This window comes from Oncorhynchus gorbuscha, linkage group LG21, assembly GCF_021184085.1.
Source record: "Oncorhynchus gorbuscha isolate QuinsamMale2020 ecotype Even-year linkage group LG21, OgorEven_v1.0, whole genome shotgun sequence".
NCBI classification, from domain to species: domain Eukaryota; kingdom Metazoa; phylum Chordata; class Actinopteri; order Salmoniformes; family Salmonidae; genus Oncorhynchus; species Oncorhynchus gorbuscha.
This window is the reverse complement of record NC_060193.1, coordinates 34576873-34597990: the sequence shown is the minus strand read 5'-3', so window position 1 is coordinate 34597990 and position 21118 is coordinate 34576873. Positions and strand designations below refer to the sequence as shown.

Sequence of the window (21118 nt, the reverse complement as noted above, 5' to 3'; positions counted from 1 at the left end):
GGCTGATTGGTCAGCTATTTGAGCCATTAAAGGGGGCTTTACTTTTCTTGGGTAGCGGAATGACTTTAGCTTCCTTCCAGGCCAGAGGGCACACACTTTCTAGTTGGCTTAAATTGAAGATGTGGCAAATCGTCCACTATTATCCTCAGTAATTTTCCATGCAGATTGTCAGACCCCGGTGGCTTGTCATTGTTATTATTGATAGACAATAATATTTTTTTCACCTCTTCCACACTGACTTTACAGAATTCAAAAGTACAATTCTTGTGTTTCATAATTTGGTCAGATATACTTGAATGTGTAGTGTCGGCGCTTGTTGCTGGCATGTCACCCATAAGTTTGCTTATCTTGTCTTAAAAGTTATTAAAGGAGTTGGTGATATCAGTGGGTTTTGTGATGAATGAGCCATCTGATTCAATGAATGATGGAGCCGAGTTGGCTTTTTCCCCACAAAATTTCATTCAAGGTGCTCCAAAGCTTATTACTATCATTCTTCATGAAATGCATCTTTGTTTCATAGTATAGATTATTTTTATTTAGTTTCATCACATGATTTGCCATACCTTTTGCCTCATCAGTCTCAACCATATCACAATGTACTGTATACCCAAACATCAAACACTGGACCAGGGTGATACAAATGCATTTTTGACTGCTTCATCTCAGAATAACCTTGGAATATCTAATCTTGATTAGATCTAAGACAAGACACTACAGTGCAATACAGAAATCCATAATTTTAGACAGTAGGCAGACCGTATTGGCTATTTCTCACAGGGCACAGACATCAATTCAACGTCTATTCCACATTGGTTCAACGTAATTCATATGACAGAGAGGCAGGGCCTCTCTTCGATAATTGTATTTCAAATCAAACGGGAAATGTCAAATAGATCATAACATCCAGATTTAGTTGCGCTAGCCTCTTAGATGCATGTAAAGCAATCCTGTCGGCCTGGGTATTTTTTTCAAGTTTTAGCGTCACATGTGGCAAGGATACTCAAGGTGAAGAACCGAGACGAATGAGAAACTGGACGCTCAATCGATGCTGACTATTTTGAAAGCCTGGTCGTATTAGCTAGTGTAGCCACTGTAAAAGCATCATGGAAGGACACTATTATTCTCCACACTATTATTCTTTGAAATGGGGGGGGGGGTTGTACTGTACGTGGGGGGGTGGGAGGGGATTCTAGGTGGGTTCGCATGATCAGTGTTCATCACGAAGGGATTTTGTGCTGTAATTCTGTCTGCCTCGCTAAACTGCTGAGAGAGAGTGTTAAGCAGCACCTCTAACACTTACGTCTCAAGTCGTGGTTCAAATCACCTCAGTTTAGAATATGCAATAAATTGTTCCCTGCATAGCACTGAACACAGTGGGTTTTACAGTATTAGACTGACCTGACATTGCTGCTAATGGGAAACCAGTCAGGATTTGTTGCTGAGATTAAATTAAAAGGTCCTCACTTTCATACCCTTAAAAATGCATGACTCTAATGAGCTAATTAGGAGAAGAACAATTCTGTAAATTAATCTACTTTAAGCTCTCCTTGTCCAATAGGCCTCCACTCATTTGGTTAGTCTAAAAATGGGAGCAGGTGGTCTACTTTAAGGTGACACGAAAGGGCTGCATCAGCATGTTGCCATGTCTATAGTAAGTGCTATATTGTAGTGTGTGACACGAGTCTCTGCTGCTGATAGAGACAGATATGGGCTTCCTGGTGTTTCCTCTGCGCTGAGGTAAGGTTTGTTATCTGCAACCCGACCCGGTTAGTGGTAAAGTATAGAGGGAGACAGGGTTAGTAGGGGTGAAGACGGGGCTCAAAACCCGCCGCCAGGGGGCTTGTGTGGTCCGGAGATGAGAGCGTTGCCAGTAGACCACACTTTGCTAACAAGGCAGATACTCTTGGGTCAAATAACCAACAACAATTAATAGAAAAGTAATATTATAGCCCTAACTAAAAAGGTGGAACAACAGCTCAACAGTGCAAGTGGAGGCTGGCCATTGAAAGGATACCTTGCATGCACCTGAGGCACAACTTAGATCTTCTTCAGGTAGGGATATGTCAGGACAATGGCCCTGAATGATGATTGTGAGAGAATGAGCATTTAGTGTTCCAACCTGAACACCACATTTGAAATCCTTGAAGACTTCTGTTTTATCTCCCACTGACTTTGTTTATGCATTGAAATCACTGTCATTCCCATGTAGTTCAACCTCCTTTTTTAGTAGTAGTAGTAGTAGTAGTGTTAATATCAGGAACAACAACAGTAGTAGTATTAGTAGTAGGGCAATTCCACAATAATGGAATTACACTTTGAATCAGATTTTCCCACTTCAAAATGTATACCAAACAAAAAGCATTGATTTAAAAGTTTAAACAATTTACACAGAAAATGTATTTCACAAAAACAAATTTACTGGAAAAACTGTAGATGCAAAGTTTGGTAACAGAATCACATTAAAATCTCCCGTTTTTTTTTATGCAACCACCTCAGTTAAATATCTGCTCCAAATTAAGATTCAAAGATGTCTGCAGAAAGAATGGGGTGTCAGCTATGAGTTACAAAAAATTGACTAATTGAACTACAGTAGGCAAATTTTGCCACATTTGGTTGGTCTGCTACACCCTCAGTAACATTTGCTAAATATGTGAATGTGACCAATACATTGGATTTACATTTTTATTTGATTTGGTCAAATCTGAAACAATAAGTTTGGACACTACAGTAGAGCAGAAAGAGAAAGATCAGTAAAAATGCTATAACTAATTGGTAGGTTTAGCTTTACTTGTTATTCTGTGAACATTCATTATCCTCCCTCATAAGGGAGAGAAATTTGAAAATATTATCAAGATGTGTGGGTTTTTGTTAATGGAATTACAAGGCAATGGTGCTTAAACTTATAGAAGGAAAATCATATCTCCAAAACTAAATGTTTGTTGATATTAGTTGGTAGGGGTCTTTACTTCGACATTGTGTTTTGATGTATTTCTATGACCTTTTAATACTTTTGCTGGTAAGACCACTTTTTCCATCTGTTTTGACCAGATATCAAAGCCATATATATATATATATACACTGCTCAAAAAAAAATAAAGGGAACACTAAAATAACACATCCTAGATCTGAATGAATGAAATATTCTTATTAAATACTTTTTTCTTTACATAGTTGTATGTGCTGACAACAAAATCACACAAAAATTATCAATGGAAATCAAATTTGTTAACTCATGGAGGTCTGGATTTGGAGTCACACTCAAAATTAAAGTGGAAAACCACACTACAGGCTGATCCAACTTTGATGGAATATCCTTAAAACAAGTCAAAATGAGGCTCAGTAGTGTGTGGCCTCCACGTGCCTGTATGACCTCCCTACAAAGCCTGAGCATGCTCCTGATGAGGTGGCGGATGGTCTCCTGAGGGATCTCCTCCCAGACCTGGACTAAAGCATCCGCCAACTCCTGGACAGTCTGTGGTGCAACGTGGCGTTGGTGGATGTGCTCAATTGGATTCAGGTCTGGGGAACGGGCGGGCCAGTCCATAGCATCAATGCCTTCCTCTTGCAGGAACTGCTGACACACTCCAGACACATGAGGTCTAGCATTGTCTTGCATTAGGAGGACCCAGGGCCAACCGCACCAGCATATGGTCTCACAAGGGGTCTGAGGATCTCATCTCGGTACCTAATGGCAGTCAGGCTACCTCTGGCGATCACATGGAGGGCTGTGCGGCCCCCCAAAGAAATTCCACCCCACACCATGACTGACCCACCGCCAAACCGGTCATGCTGGAGGCAGCAGAACGTTGCAGGCAGCAGAATGTTCTCCACGGCATCTCCAGACTCTGTCACATCTGTCACATGTGTTCAGTGTGAACCTGCTTTCATCTGTGAAGAGCACAGGGTGCCAGTGGCGAATTTGCCAATATTGGTGTTCTCTGGAAAATGCCAAACGTCCTGTACGGTGTTGGGCTGTAAGCACAACCCCCACCTGTGGACGTCGGGCCCTCATACCACCCTCATGGAGTCTGTTTCTGACCGTTTGAGCAGACACATGCACACTTGTGGCCTGCTGGAGGTCATTTTGCAGGGCTCTGGCAGTGCTCCTCCTGCTCCTCCTTGCACAAAGGTGGAGGTAGCGGTCCTGCTGCTGGGTTGTTGCCCTCCTACGACCTCCTCCAAATCTCCTGATGTACTGGCCTGTCTCCTGGTAGCACCTCCATGCTCTGGACACTACGCTGACAGACACAGCAAACGTTCTTGCCACAGCTCGCATTGATGTGCCATCCTGGATGAGCTGCTCTAACTGAGCCACTTGTGTGGGTTGTAGACTCCGTCTCATGCTACCACTAGAGGGAAAGCACCGCCAGCATTCAAAAGTGACCAAAACATCAGCCAGGAAGCATAGGAACTGAGAAGTGGTCTGTGGTCACCACCTGCAGAACCACTCATTGATTAGGGGTGTCTTGCTAATTGCCTATAATTTCCACCTGTTGTCTATTCCAGTTGCACAACAGCATGTGAAATTTATTGTCTATCAGTGTTTCCTCCTAAGTGGACAGTTTGATTTCACAGAGGTGTGATTGACTTGGAGTTACATTGTGTCGTTTAAGTGTTCCCTTTATTTTTTTGAGCAGTGAGATATATATATATATATATATATATATATATATATATATATATATATATATGATATATATATATATATATATATATATATATATATGTATATATATATGTATATAAAGCATGCACACATACAGTGGCAAGGAAAAGTATGCGAACCCTTTGGAATTACCTGGATTTCTGCATACACAGTCTGTTTAAACTAATAACATAAACAATTATACATGCCTATTGAACACGCCGTGTAAACAATCACAGTGCAGGGTGGAAAAGTATGTGAACTCTTGGATTTAATAACTGGTTGACCCATTTTCTGTAGTTGCGGATCAGACCTGTGCAGAAAGATTTTTGGACCATTCCTCTTTACAAAACTGTTTCAGTTCAGCAATATTCTTGGGATGTCTGGAGTGAACCGCTCTCTTGAGGTCATGCCACAGCATCGCAATTGGGTTGAGGTCAGGACTCTGACAGGGCCACTCCAGAAGGCGGATGTTCTTCTGTTGTTGATTTACTTCTGTGTTTTGGGTCATTGTCCTGTTGCATCACTCAACTTCGGTTGAGCTGCAATTGGTAGACAGATATCCTTACATTCTCCAGCAAAATGTATAGATTAACTTGGGATTTCGTTTTCCCACAATGATAGCAAGTTGTCCAGGTCCTGAGGCAGCCCCAAACCATGATGCTCCCTCCACCATACTTTATAGTTGGGATAAGTTTTTGATGTTGCTGTGCTGTGCCTTTTTTTCTCCACACATAGTGTTGTGTGTTCCTTGCAAACAACTCAACTGTAGTTTTATCCTTCCACATAATATTTTGCCAGTAGTGAAAATCCAGGTGCACTTTTGCAAACTTCAGACATGCAGCAATGTTTTTTTACACAGCAGTTGCTTCTTCTGTGGTGTCCTCCCATGAACACCATTCTTGTTTAGTGTTTTACGTATTGTAGACTCATCAACAGAGATGTGAAATGTTCCAGATATTTCTCTAAGTCTTTAGCAGACACTCTAGGATTCTTCATAAACTCATTGAACATTCTGTGCTGTGCTCTTGCAGTGATGTTTCCCTTACGGCCAAACCCTAAGGATAGTAGTAACATTGATGAACTTTCTCCATTTATAGACAATTTGTCTTACCGTGGACTGATGAACATCCAGGCTTTTAGAGATACTTTTGTAACCCTTTCCAACTTTATGCAAGTAAAATGCTTTATCTTAGGTCCTATGAGATCTCTTTTGTTTGAGGAATGGTTTATATCAGGCAATGCTTCTTGTGAATAGCAAACTCAAATTTTGTGAGTGTTTTAATTAGGGCTAGGCAGCTCTAACCAACATCTTTAATCTCATCTAATTGATTGGACTCAGGTTAGCTGACTCCTGACTCCAATTAGCTTTTGGAGAAGTAATTAGCCTAGGTGCTCACATACTTTTTCCAACCTACACTGCGGATGTTTAAATTATGTATTCAGTATAGATAAGAAAATACAATCATTTGTGTGTTCTTAGTTTAAGCACACCGTGTTTGTCTATTGTGACTTAGATGATGATCAAATATCATTTGATGACCAATTTATGCAGCAATCCAGGTAATTCCAAATGGTTCACATACTTTTTCTTGCCACTGTGTATGCCTTCATTTAAAAAATATATAGACTGTTAGCTTTTATTTGACACCCAATTTGACATGCTCATATGAACTTCATATGTTGGTGCTCATTGGTCCTTTTAGATGGAAATGTCCAGTAGCAGTGGTGGGAAAAGTATCCAATTGTCATACATAAAAGCAAAGATACCTTAATAGAAAATGACTCAGATAAAAGTAAAAGTCACCCAGTAAAATTCTAGTTGAGTAAAAGTCTAAAAGTATGTTTAGAATATTTAAAATATATTTAAGTATCAAAGTAAATGAAATAGCTACACACTTATCAACAGAACATCCCTGGTCATCCCTACGGCCCCTGATCTGGTGGACTCATTAAAACACACATGCTTCGTTTGTAAATTGTATCTGAATGTTGGAGTGTGCCCCTGGCTATCCATGAATTTAAAAAACAAGAAAATGGTGACATATGGTTCGCTTAATATTAGACTCCCCAAAATTACTTAATTAGTACTTTAAAGTATTTTTTACTTAAGTAATTTTACACCACTGCCCAATAGTAATAGTAATAGTTGTATAAAGTGTTATTATCCCCTAGGGGAAAATAGGTTTTGCAGCAGAATCATCCATAAAAACAGCAACATCAACCAATTTATTGCCTGTGAACTAATATACTAATACAGTTCATACTGATCAATAAATGTATTTACTTGAAGCATGCATTTGTGAAAATGACAGTGTTATTTATCTGGCCTCCAATCAACAAGAGCAGCCTGATTGGAGGGAGAGCAATTTGGATTAGTTCTGTGGGCATGTGGAGCATTGCCTTGTGGGAAATCAGTGATGTGGCATCTCCTGTAATTAGTTGTGCTTTTTAGAAAATTGAAGGGTCTACTAATTAGCAAGTGGGTAGCTTCTTGACTTGTTGTGCCTTTCCTTGAAGATCATTATTATTATCTTCTCAAGGCAAATCTAAGAAGCCTTGTGGCAGAGGCGAAAAACAGCTCAGTCTTGCTGCTCAACAGCTTCATGCCTATGTGTGTAGTTTAATGTGTATATTTTATTTTGATATGTATAGGTGTGCTAAACAGGGCTCATCTGGAAAATAGACCTTGGTCTCAGCGTTGACTCGCTGTCAAAATAAGGGTTAAATAAAATAAAAAAATGCAGATGCAGCGCATCTAGATAGTTCTTATGCATCCTCCGAAACACAACTCAACTAAGACGCACTGCTTCTTGACACAATGCCCATCCAACCCTGAAGCCAGCCGCACCAATGTGTCGGAGGCAACACTGTACACCTGGCGACCGTGTCAGCGTGCACTGCGCCCGGCCCGCCACAAGAGTCGCTAGTGCTGGCCAAACCCGGACGGCGCTGGGCCAATTGTGCGCAGCCCCATGGGCCTCGCGGTCACGGCCGGCTGTGACAGCCAGCCTGGAGTCGAACCCAGAATCTCTAGTGGCACACTGTGCCACTCGGGAGGCCCTTCTTTCCATTTTTTAATAATGGATTTAATGGTGCTCCATGGAATATTCAAGTTTCTTTTTTTTATAACCCAACCCTGATCTGTACTTCTCCACAACTTTGTCCCTGTCCTGTTTGGAGAGCTCCTTGGTCTTCATGGTGCCGCTTGCTTGGTGGTGCAGTCCCTGGGGCATTTCGGGACAGGTGTATATATACTGAGATCATGTGACAGATCATGTGACACTTCGGTTGCACACAGGTAGACTTGATTTAACTAATTATGTGACTTCTGAAGGTTGCATCAGATCATATTTAGGGGCTTCATAGCAAAGGGAGTGAATACGCACGCACCACTTTTGCATTTTTTTTAAAGTAATTTTTTTTATACAAGTATTTTTTTTCATTTCACTTCACCAACTTGGACTATCTTGTGTATGTCAGTTACATGAAATCCAAATAAAAATATATTTAAATTACAGGTTGTAATGCAACAAAATATGAAACACGCCAAGAGGGATGAATACTTTTGTAAGGCACTGAAGTGACAAAAAAATTACCTACAGTTGCATAAATCGTTCAATCCACATTTTGGTTTCCAAGCTGTGTGTATTGGTCCATTTCTCTGTAACATTCTTTGTTGAAACCAGGCCAGGAATAGAATATAACTGGGGGGTGCTTACTTTCAAAATTATCACTTGTTGGCGATCAAAAATCCTTATTGCCTTCAATTGGGGAGCTGGTTGATTGAAACAAACTTTCTTTTGCACTGATCCGGGTTGTAATATGTGTTGAGTTTATCAATAACCTGATTAAGTGTATGCACACTTTTACGATTAACTGGTCTGTGCTGTACTTTCCAACACTGTTGAATATTAACTGACTGTAAATACACTTTAACATCCAGAACAACTTTTACTTCTTCACCCAGCTCTTTTTTTGGAAGACACAAAATAAGAACATAGGCTATTGGCCATTTGTGTCATTGAATTTGTCTGTAATTATGGAGATGCTTTTTCATTTGTTTTATTTCTTGACTTCAGATGGCGGTCTATTGCACAGTTTATTTTTTAGTCTAAGGTATTGTAATAGTTTTGCAGCATATACTGTATTGTTACCTGCAACAAGCACCCCAGCAGGGTATTGACACTTTTTTTTTCAAGCGATATTCTGATCTTGAATTAGCCTATCTATTCTTTTCTTTGTACTTCCATGGTTGGTTTCACTGACTTTTTACAATTTCCAATGACTAGAGATTGAGTTTGTTGGAGAGGATCAGCGTAAGCAAAGTGAGGTGGAGAATCACGAATCTACAAATACTACACAAACAGACATTGATTGATTAATTGATTGGAGACACGAGCGGGATAATGCTGTAAATACACAGTGCCTCATTTAATTGCCCAAAACACAGAACCCTATACATGGTATCAGAAAACAGCAGCCTTCCAGCTGTCAGTTCAGTTCCATTCTTGTGTCGCACGGCCCCGTGCTTGAAAGAGCAAACGGAAGTCCTCCTCCCTAAGCTCTAGGCTACTGCTGTCCCACGAGCTAATCCCCTCATATTTGAATGAGTGGATGTGAAATTCAGATCACTACGATTCTTCTACTTTTAGGACTTTTAATGGATAGCAGAAGTTGCACAGGAGGAACAGGTCAGTTTTACACATAATAATCCATAATCCTTTTCCAGGAATGATCCTGATGTGACATTACATAAGAACTGGGACCAGAGCTGTCGGGATTAGCACGCACAGTGACTCCAGAGGACATTCTAATATCTCCCTATGTGATTATTAGTCATGATATTTAACACTGGCAAAGCAGTATTATCTGGCATATTTTCCTGTTCCATCTGCCTCTCTGGGTTTCCTTTAACGAAGGTACAGAGAATTTAAGTGGATTTATTCTAAATCAGGGATTATTCAACAGATATGGAATGACTAAGGAAGGTTTTAGCAGTTCAGTCCTGATGAATCTGGACTAAAAGGGAGCTCTAGGTCCTTTTGTTAGATAAAATGTTTAGGTGTTGGAACCCTGTGATGGTGATGCTCATTCGATCCTCGCATGAGCCCTACACACTTTTACATTTACATTTACATTTAAGTCATTTAGCAGACGCTCTTATCCAGATCGACTTACAAATTGGTGCATTCACCTTATGACATCCAGTGGAACATTCACTTTACAATAGTGCATCTAAATCTTAAAGGGGGGGGGGTGTGAGAGGGATTACTTATCCTATCCTAGGTATTCCTTAAAGAGGTGGGGTTTCAGGTGTCTCCGGAAGGTGGTGATTGACTCCGCTGTCCTGGCGTCGTGAGGGAGTTTGTTCCACCATTGGGGGGCCAGAGCAGCGAACAGTTTTGACTGGGCTGAGCGGGAGCTGTACTTCCTCAGTGGTAGGGAGGCGAGCAGGCCAGAGGTGGATGAACGCAGTGCCCTTGTTTGGGTGTAGGGCCTGATCAGAGCCTGGAGGTACTGAGGTGCCGTTCCCATCACAGCTCCGTAGGCAAGCACCATGGTCTTGTAGCGGATGCGAGCTTCAACTGGAAGCCAGTGGAGAGAATGGAGGAGCGGGGTGACGTGAGAGAACTTGGGAAGGTTGAACACCAGACGGGCTGCGGCGTTCTGGATGAGTTGAAGGGGTTTAATGGCACAGGCAGGGAGCCCAGCCAACAGCGAGTTGCAGTAATCCAGACGGGAGATGACAAGTGCCTGGATTAGGACCTGCGCCGCTTCCTGTGTGAGGCAGGGTCGTACTCTGCGGATGTTGTAGAGCATGAACCTACAGGAACGGGCCACCGCCTTGATGTTGGTTGAGAACGACAGGGTGTTGTCCAGGATCACGCCAAGGTTCTTAGCGCTCTGGGAGGAGGACACAATGGAGTTGTCAACCGTGATGGCGAGATCATGGAACGGGCAGTCCTTCCCCGGGAGGAAGAGCAGCTCTGTCTTGCCGAGGTTCAGCTTGAGGTGGTGATCCGTCATCCACACTGATATGTCTGCCAGACATGCAGAGATGCGATTCGCCACCTGGTCATCAGAAGGGGGAAAGGAGAAGATTAGTTGTGTGTCGTCTGCATAGCAATGATAGGAGAGACCATGTGAGGTTATGACAGAGCCAAGTGACTTGGTGTATAGCGAGAATAGGAGAGGGCCTAGAACAGAGCCCTGGGGACACCAGTGGTGAGAGCGCGTGGTGAGGAGACAGATTCTCGCCACGCCACCTGGTAGGAGCGACCTGTCAGGTAGGACGCAATCCAAGCGTGGGCTGCGCCGGAGATGCCCAACTCGGAGAGGGTGGAGAGGAGGATCTGATGGTTCACAGTATCGAAGGCAGCCGATAGATCTAGAAGGATGAGAGCAGAGGAGAGAAAGTTAGCTTTAGCAGTGCGGAGCGCCTCCGTGATACAGAGGAGAGCAGTCTCAGTTGAATGACTAGTCTTGAAACCTGACTAATTTGGATCAAGAAGGTCATTCAGAGAGAGATAGCGGGAGAGCTGGCCAAGGACGGCACGTTCAAGAGTTTTGGAGAGAAAAGAAAGAAGGGATACTGGTCTGTAATTGTTGACATCGGAGGGATCGAGTGTAGGTTTTTTCAGAAGGGGTGCAACTCTCGCTCTCTTGAAGACGGAAGGGACGTAGCCAGCGGTCAGGGATGAGTTGATGAGCGAGGTGAGGTAAGGGAGAAGGTCTCCGGAAATGGTCTGGAGAAGAGAGGAGGGGATAGGGTCAAGCGGGCAGGTTGTTGGGCGGCCGGCCGTCACAAGACGCGAGATTTCATCTGGAGAGAGAGGGGAGAAAGAGGTCAGAGCACAGGGTAGGGCAGTGTGAGCAGAACCAGCGGTGTCGTTTGACTTAGCAAACGAGGATCGGATGTCGTCAACCTTCTTTTCAAAATGGTTGACGAAGTCATCTGCAGAGAGGGAGGAGGGGGGGAGGGGAGGAGGATTCAGGAGGGAGGAGAAGGTGGCAAAGAGCTTCCTAGGGTTAGAGGCAGATGCTTGGAATTTAGCGTGGTAGAAAGTGGCTTTAGCAGCAGAGACAGAGGAGGAAAATGTAGAGAGGAGGGAATGAAAGGATGCCAGGTCCGCAGGGAGGCGAGTTTTCCTCCATTTCCGCTCGGCTGCCCGGTGCCCTGTTCTGTGAGCTCGCAATGAGTCATCGAGCCACGGAGCGGGAGGGGAGGACCGAGCCGGCCTGGAGGATAGGGGACATAGAAAGTCAAAGGATGCAGAGAGGGAGGAGAGGGGGTTGAGGAGGCAGAATCAGGAGATAGGTTGGAGAAGGTTTGAGCGGAGGGAAGAGATGATAGGATGGAAGAGGAGAGATTAGCGGGGGAGAGAGAGCGAAGGTTGGGACGGCGCGATACCATCCGAGTAGGGGCAGTGTGGGAGGTGTTGGATGAGAGCGAGAGGGAAAAGGATACAAGGTAGTGGTCGGAGACTTGGAGGGGAGTTGCAATGAGGTTAGTGGAAGAACAGCATCTAGTAAAGATGAGGTCGAGCGTATTGCCTGCCTTGTGAGTAGGGGGGGAAGGTGAGAGGGTGAGGTCAAAAGAGGAGAGGAGTGGAAAGAAGGAGGCAGAGAGGAAAGAGTCAAAGGTAGACGTGGGGAGGTTAAAGTCGCCCAGAACTGTGAGAGGTGAGCAGTCCTCAGGAAAGGAGCTTATCAAGGCATCAAGCTCATTGATGAACTCTCCGAGGGAACCTGGAGGGCGATAAATGATAAGGATGTTAAGCTTGACTTCTATTCCCTCGATTCCAGCCATACTAAACAAGCGGATCACGGTCTTTCTGAGGTCTTGGCTGATTTCTTTAGATTTTCCCATGATGTCAAGCGAAGAGGCACTGAGTTTGAAGGTAGGCCTTGAAATTCATCCACAGGTGCACCTCCAATTGACTCAAATGATATCAATTAGCCTATCAGAAGCTTCTAAAGCCATGACATAATTTTCTGGAATTTTCCAAGCTGTTTAAAGGCACAGTCAACTTAGTGTATGTAAACTTCTGACCCAGTGGAATTGTGATACAGTGAATTATAAGTGAAATAATTTGTCTGTAAACAATTGTTGGAAAAATGACTTGTGTCGTTCACAAAGTGGATGTCCTAACCGATTTGCCAAAACTATAGTTTGTTAACAAGAAATTTGTGAAGTGGTTGAAAAATGAGTTTTAATGACTCCAACCTAAGTGTATGTAAACTTCCGACTTCAACTGTATGTCTCATTTACAAATGCACCTTGTATATACAACATAAATATACACATTTTACCCAAACTATGCTGGAAGAAAATATAAACGCAACATGCAACAATTTAAGTTACAGTTCATATAAGGACATCAGTCAATTTAAATAAATTCATTAGACCCTAATCTATGGATTTCATATGACTGGACAGAGATGCAGCCATGGGTGGGTCTTGGAGGGCATAGGCCCACTCACTTTGGAGCCAGACCCATCCAATCAGAATGAGTTTTTCTCCACAAAAGGGCTTTATTACAGACAGAACTATTTTAGAGTGGCCTTTTCCCCAGCACAATATGTGCAGTGTGTGTTGTCCGTGTATGTTCCAATCTATATACGCCTAAAATTAGGTGTAATGATCATGCTGTTTAATCAGCTTCTTGAGATGACACACCTGTCAGGTGGAGAAATGCTCATTAACCTCTTAGTCCGCCCCATCCCGGATCCGGGATCGTGACTACAACCTCAACCTCATTACCATAACGCAAAATTAGCGATTTCTGAAAATTGCAAATTAAACTAAATAAATATGCCTATCCTCAAGCTTATCCTTTTCTTAACAATCCTGTCGTCTCAGATTTTCAAAATATGCTTTAGAACCAGAGAAAATCAATAATTTGTGTAAGAGTGGTGATAGCTAGCTTAGCATTTAGCGTTAGCATTTAGCACGCAACATTCACAAAAACCAGCAAAGGGATCAAATAAAATAATTTACCTTTGAAGAACTTCAGATGTTTCAATGAGGAGACTCTCAGTTACATAGCAGATGTCCAGTTTTTCCTGAAAGATGCTTGTGTAGGACACAACGTTCCGTTTTGTTACTATGCATTTGGCTACCGAAACTAACCGAAAATTCAGTCACCTACACGTCAAACTTTTTTCCGAATTAACTCCATAATATCGACTGAAACATGGAAAACGTTGTTTGAATCAATCCTCAAGGTGTTTTGTCATATATCTCTTCATTGAAATCCCTTCCCTGGAAGCGTGCATTCTTCTCTGATTCGGATGGAAAAATACTGGTACCTGACTTTTGCTCACCAATTTCCACGCAGACACCGTGCGGGACACTTGGTAATTGTAGGCTCTTATGGTCAATCTTCCAATGATATGCCTACAAATACGTCACAATGCTGCAGACACCTGGGGGAAACGATAGGAAGTGCCCGTTCATTCCTGTCGCATTCACAGCCATATAAGGAGATCATGGAAAACGTGCCTCCAGAAATCCTGTTGATTTCCTGGTCACTCAAACATCTTGGTTTTGCCTGTAGATTCTGTTCTATGGCACTCACAGTGAAAATCTTTACAGTTCTGGAAACGTCAGAGTGTCTTCTTTCCAAAACTATCAATTCCAAGCATAGTCGAGCATCTTTTCGTGACAAAATATTGCGCTTAAAACGGGCATGTCTTTTTATCCAAAAATGAAATACTGCCCCTAGAGTATTAACAGGTTAACAGGGATGTAAACAAATGTGTGCACATCATTTTAGAGAAATAATCTTTTTGGGCATATGGAACATTTCAGGGATATTTTATTTCAGCTCATGAAATGTAACAACATGTGGAAAAAATCAAGGTGTCTGAATATTTTCCAAATGCAAGTTTTATATACAGTACCGGTCAAAAGTTACTCATTCAATGATTTTTCTTTATTTTTACTATTTTCTACGTTGTAGAATAGTAGTGAAGACATAAACTATGATAACACATATGGAATCATGTAGTAACCAAAAAGCCATTCAAAATATAAAAAGTAGCCACATTTGCCTTGATGACAGCTTTGCACGCTCTTGGCATTCTCTCAACCAACTTCACCTGCAATGCTTTTCCAACAGTCTTGAAGGAGTTTCCCACATATGCTGAGCACATGTTGGCTGCTTTTCCTTCACTCTGCGGTTCAACTCATCCCAAACCATCTCAATTGGGTTGAGGTCAGGTGATTGTGAAGGCCAGGTCATCTGATGCAGCACTCCATCACTCTCCTTGGTCAAATAGCCATTTACATTACATTTAAGTCATTTAGCAGACGCTCTTATCCAGAGCGACTTACAAATTGGTGCATTCACCTTATGACATCCAGTGGAACAGTCACTTTACAATAGTGCATCTAAATCTTAAAGGGGGGGGTGAGAAGGATTACTTATCCTATCCTAGGTATTCCTTAAAGAGGTGGGGTTTCAGGTGTCTCCGGAAGGTGGTGATTGACTCCGCTGTCCTGGCGTCGTGAGGGAGTTTGTTCCACCATTGGGGGGCCAGAGCAGCGAACAGTTTTGACTGGGCTGAGCGGGAACTGTACTTCCTCAGTGGTAGGGAGGCGAGCAGGCCAGAGGTGGATGAACGCAGTGCCCTTGTTTGGGTGTAGGGCCTGATCAGAGCCTGGAGGTACTGAGGTGCCGTTCCCCTCACAGCTCCGTAGGCAAGCACCATGGTCTTGTAGCGGATGCGAGCTTCAACTGGAAGCCAGTGGAGAGAATGGAGGAGCGGGGTGACGTGAGAGAACTTGGGAAGGTTGAACACCAGACGGGCTGCGGCGTTCTGGATGAGTTGTAGGGGTTTAATGGCACAGGCAGGGAGCCCAGCCAACAGCGAGTTGCAGTAATCCAGACGGGAGATGACAAGTGCCTGGATTAGGACCTGCGCCGCTTCCTGTGTGAGGCAGGGTCGTACTCTGCGGATGTTGTAGAGCATGAACCTACAGGATCGGGCCACCGCCTTGATGTTAGTTGAGAACGACAGGGTGTTGTCCTGGATCACGCCAAGGTTCTTAGCGCTTTGGGAGGAGGACACAATGGAGTTGTCAACCGTGATGGCGAGATCATGGAACGGGCAGTCCTTCCCCGGGAGGAAGAGCAGCGCCGTCTTGCCGAGGTTCAGCTTGAGGTGGTAATATATAATAATAATAATAATAATAATATAATAATAATATAATATAATATATCCACACTGATATGTCTGCCAGACATGCAGAGATGCGATTCGCCACCTGGTCATCAGAAGGGGGAAAGGAGAAGATTAATTGTGTGTCGTCTGCATAGCAATGATAGGAGAGACCATGTGAGGTTATGACAGAGCCAAGTGACTTGGTGTATAGAGAGAATAGGAGAGGGCCTAGAACAGAGCCCTGGGGGACACCAGTGGTGAGAGCGCGTGGTGAGGAGACAGATTCTCGCCACGCCACCTGGTAGGAGCGACCTGTCAGGTAGGACGCAATCCAAGCGTGGGCCGCGCCGGAGATGCCCAACTCGGAGAGGGTGGAGAGGAGGATCTGATGGTTCACAGTATCGAAGGCAGCCGATAGGTCTAGAAGGATGAGAGCAGAGGAGAGAGAGTTAGCTTTAGCGGTGCGGAGCGCCTCCGTGATACAGAGAAGAGCAGTCTCAGTTGAATGACTAGTCTTGAAACCTGACTGATTTGGATCAAGAAGGTCATTCTGAGAGAGATCGCTGGAGAGCTGGCCAAGGACGGCACGTTCAAGAGTTTTGGAGAGAAAAGAAAGAAGGTATACTGGTCTGTAGTTGTTGACATCGGAGGGATCGAGTGTAGGTTTTTTCAGAAGGGGTGCAACTCTCGCTCTCTTGAAGACGGAAGGGACGTAGCCAGCGGTCAGGGATGAGTTGATGAGCGAGGTGAGGTAAGGGAGAAGGTCTCCGGAAATGGTCTGGAGAAGAGAGGAGGGGATAGGGTCAAGCGGGCAGGTTGTTGGGCGGCCGGCCGTCACAAGACGCGAGATTTCATCTGGAGAGAGAGGGGAGAAAGAGGTCAGAGCACAGGGTAGGGCAGTGTGAGCAGAACCAGCGGTGTCGTTTGACTTAGCAAACGAGGATCGGATGTCGTCGACCTTCTTTTCAAAATGGTTGACGAAGTCATCTGCAGAGAGGGAGGAGGGGAGGGGGAGGAGGATTCAGGAGGGAGGAGAAGGTGGCAAAGAGCTTCCTAGGGTTAGAGGCAGAAGCTTGGAATTTAGAGTGGTAGAAAGTGGCTTTAGCAGCAGAGACAGAAGAGGAAAATGTAGAGAGGAGGGAGCGAAAGGATGCCAGGTCCGCAGGGAGGCGAGTTTTCCTCCATTTCCGCTCGGCTGCCCGGAGCCCTGTTCTCTGAGCTCGCAATGAGTCGTCGAGCCACGGAGCGGGAGGGGAGGACCGAGCCGGCCTGGAGGATAGGGGGCATAGAGAGTCAAAGGATGCAGAAAGGGAGGAGAGGAGTGTTGAGGAGGCAGAATCAGGAGATAGGTTGGAGAAGGTTTGAGCAGAGGGAAGAGATGATAGGATGGAAGAGGAGAGAGTAGCGGGGGAGAGAGAGCGAAGGTTGGGACGGCGCGATACCATCCGAGTAGGGGCAGTGTGGGAGGTGTTGGATGAGAGCGAGAGGGAAAAGGATACAAGGTAGTGGTCGGAGACTTGGAGGGGAGTTGCAATGAGGTTAGTGGAAGAACAGCATCTAGTAAAGAGGAGGTCGAGCGTATTGCCTGCCTTGTGAGTAGGGGGGGAAGGTGAGAGGGTGAGGTCAAAAGAGGAGAGGAGTGGAAAGAAGGAGGCAGAGAGGAATGAGTCAAAGGTAGACGTGGGGAGGTTAAAGTCGCCCAGAACTGTGAGAGGTGAGCCGTCCTCAGGAAAGGAGCTTATCAAGGCATCAAGCTCATTGATGAACTCTCCGAGGGAACCTGGAGGGCGATAAATGATAAGGATGTTAAGCTTGAAAGGGCTGGTAACTGTGACAGCATGGAATTCAAAGGAGGCGATAGACAGATGGTTAAGGGGAGAAAGAGAGAATGACCACTTGGGAGAGATGAGGATCCCGGTGCCACCAGCCCTTACCTGTAGGTGTGTTGGATCATTGTGCTGTTGAAAAACAAAGGAAAGTCCCACTAAGCGCAAACCAGATGGGATGGTGAATTGCTGCAGAATGCTGTGCAGGTTAAGTGTGCCTTGAATTCTAAATAAATCACTGACAGTGTCACCAGCAAAGCACCCCCACACCATCACACCTCCTCCTCCCTGCTTCATGGTGGGAACCACACATGTGGAGATCGTTAGTTTACCTACTCTGCGTCTCACAAAAACGTGGTGTTTGGAACCAGAAATCTCTGATTTGGAGTCATCAGACCAAAGGACAGTTTTCCACCTGTCTACTGTCCTTTGTTCGTGTTTCTTCACTCTTCTTCTTCTCCGTTAGTCGTGGTTTCTTTTTAGCAATCCGACCATGAAGGCCTGATTCACGCAGTCTCCTCTAAACAGTCGATGTTGAGATGCCTGTTACTTGGAATAATTATTTCATAGTTTTGATGTAAAAATAAATAAAAATCCTTGAATGAGTAGGTGTGTCCAAACATTTGACTGGTACTGTACATTTTACCCAAGTTGGGTAACGCGTCTAGTCTGTATCTTACTTGTTGATATTCAATGGCCAATCACAGTCTCCGTGGATTAATAAATAGGTGAAAATAAATGGATAAGAAACTATTCCATTAATTTGCCTGAAATCATCCCACAGGCACATTTCTAAGGATAATTTTTTCAATTTTCGCCTAAAATGACATACCCAAATCTAACTGCCTGTAGCTCAGGCCCTGAAGCAAGGATATGCATTATTATTGGTACTATTATTGGTACTATTAGAAGGGAAACACTTTGAAGTCTGTTGAAATGTGAAAGGAGTGTAGGAGAATATAACACAATAGATCTGATTTAAAGATAATACAAAGAAAAAACCAACTGTTCTGTTGTATTTTTTTATACCATCATATTTGAAATGCAAGAGAAAGGCCATAATGTATTATTCCAGCACAGGTGCAATTTAGATTTGCAGTGTAATGTGCAATGTTTTAGACTGATCCAACGAACCATTGCATTTCTGTTCAAAATGTTGTATCAAGACTGCACAAATGTGCGTAATTTGTTTATTAACAACTTTTCATGTTCAAAATTGTCCACACTCCTCAAACAATAGCATGTTATTTCACTGTAATAGCTACTGTAAATTGGACAGTGCAGTTAGATTAACAAGAATTTAAGCTTTCTGCCAATGTCAGATATGTCTATGTCCAGGGAAATGTTATTTTTACTTACAACCTCATGCTAAACTCATTAGCCTATGTTAGCGTAACCGTCCCGCGGAACACCGATCCCGATGAAGTTATTAACACAAATTGTAGCCTGTAACCTTGTGGTAAAAAAGTAGCTTAAACATTTGTGTAAATCGTTCACTCCCTATTTTTTTGTTGCATGTTTGTGTATAGGTCCAGGTCTAGGCAAAGGATAGAAGATACGAGGAGGGTGCTTAGGCTACTGTCAGGATGCTTACTTTGATTAAAACAAACTTTGTTGGTGGACTGATCCGGGTTGTAATATGAGTTGAGTTTACACTGATTGTATAAAACATTAAGAACACAAATATTGCCCTCAGAACAACCTCAATTTGTTGGGCATGGACTCTACAAGGTGTCGAAAGTGTTCCACAGGTATGCTGGCCCATGTTAACTCCAATGCTTCCCACAGTTGGTGTCAAGTTGTCTGAATGTCCTTTGGGTGGTAGACCATTCTTGATACCCACAGGAAACTGTTGAGTGTGAAAACCACAGCAGCGTTGCAGTTCTTGAAACAAACCGGTGTGCCTGGCACCTACTACCATACCCTGTTCAAAGGCACTTAAATCTTTTGTCTTTCCCATTCACCCTTGGAATGGCACACATACATAATCCATACACAATCTGGCCTGTTGTCCGGACATCTGGCGGTCTCTATGGGGGTACCACAGGGTTGAATTCTCGGGCTGACTCTTTTCTCTGTATATATCAACGATGTCGCTCTTGCTGCTGGTGATTCCCTGATCCACCTCTACGCAGACGACACCATTCTGTATACATCTGGCCCTTCTTTGGACACTATGTTAACTAACCTCCAAATGAGCTTCAATGCCATACAACACTCCTTCTGTGGCCTCCAACTGCTCTTAAACGCTAGCAAAACCAAATGAATGCTTTACAACCGTTCGTTGCCCGAATCCGCCCGCCCGACTAGCATCACTACTCTGGACTACTCTGGACTAGAGGTCGAGGTATGATTTTTCAACGCCGATACTGATTATTGGAGGACCAAAAAAGCTTGAACATCTCTGGAGAAATCTGAAAATAGCTGTATAGCGACGCTCCCCATCCAACCTGACAGAGCTTGAGAGGATCTGCAGAGAAGAATGGAAACTCCCCAAATACAGGTGTGTCAAGCTTGTAGCGTCATACCCAAGAAGACTCAAGGCTGTAATCGCTGCAGATTGTGCTTCAACAATGTACTGAGTAAAGGGTCTGAATACTTATGTAAATGTAATATTTCTGTATTTTTTTAAAAGTAATTTGCTAACATTTCTGAAAACCTGTTTTTGCTTTGTCATTATACGGTATTGTGTGTAGATTTGATGAGAAAACAAACTATTTAATTCATTTTAGAATAAGGCTGTAACATAACAATATGTGGAAAAAGTCAGGGGGTCTTAATACTTTCTGAATGCACTGTATATCTGAATTTGTATCAATACTTTTGGTCCCCTAAAATGGGGAACTATGTACAAGAAGTTATGTAATTTCTAAATGGTTCACCAGATATGGCTGAAAATACCCTCCAAATTAAAGCTGACAGTCTGCATTTTAACTTCATAGTCATTATATCATTTAATGTCCAAAGTGCGAGAGTACAGAGCCAAAACAACAACAAAAATGGTCACTGTCCCAGTTCTTTTGGAGCCATCGTACATCCCCTGGTCATGTCAAAGGTCAGTTCTATTTTAATAGCTTGTATTAGAGAATTTTAGGTTTAACTTAACCTAGTAGAAACCCGAGTGTCTGTTATGGGTTTACTCACCAAATTATGGCAGCCAAGTTGTGCTTTGCTGTATGGCACCAATCAGGCTCAATGGTGAAGTACTGAAGGTGCATAAGGATGGAGGAATTCAGATATGACTGGGAATTAACAGGGACCTCACGATATGATTTTTATCACAATTCTTAGTTGATATGATATGTATTGCGATTCTCACAATTTTCACGATTCTATATGTATTGCGGTTCAATACGGCAATTTCATTGCAATTTCATGTTCCAAACATTTTGCTCACTGTATCGATTTTAATAAATCAGCCCAATCCACTTTTTATTTTTTTCAAATTGTTGTTGTCTGCTGCAGAGATGCTTGA

The 21118-nt window shown here is 43.4% G+C and overlaps 1 protein-coding gene across 2 annotated transcripts in view; it reads left to right on the top strand.

Moving 5' to 3' along the window:
* Window positions 1–21118, top strand: part of LOC124008405 (sodium/potassium/calcium exchanger 2-like) — a 162060-nt gene that overhangs the window by 51946 nt on the left and 88996 nt on the right. The gene's annotated exons all lie outside the window — the stretch shown is intronic.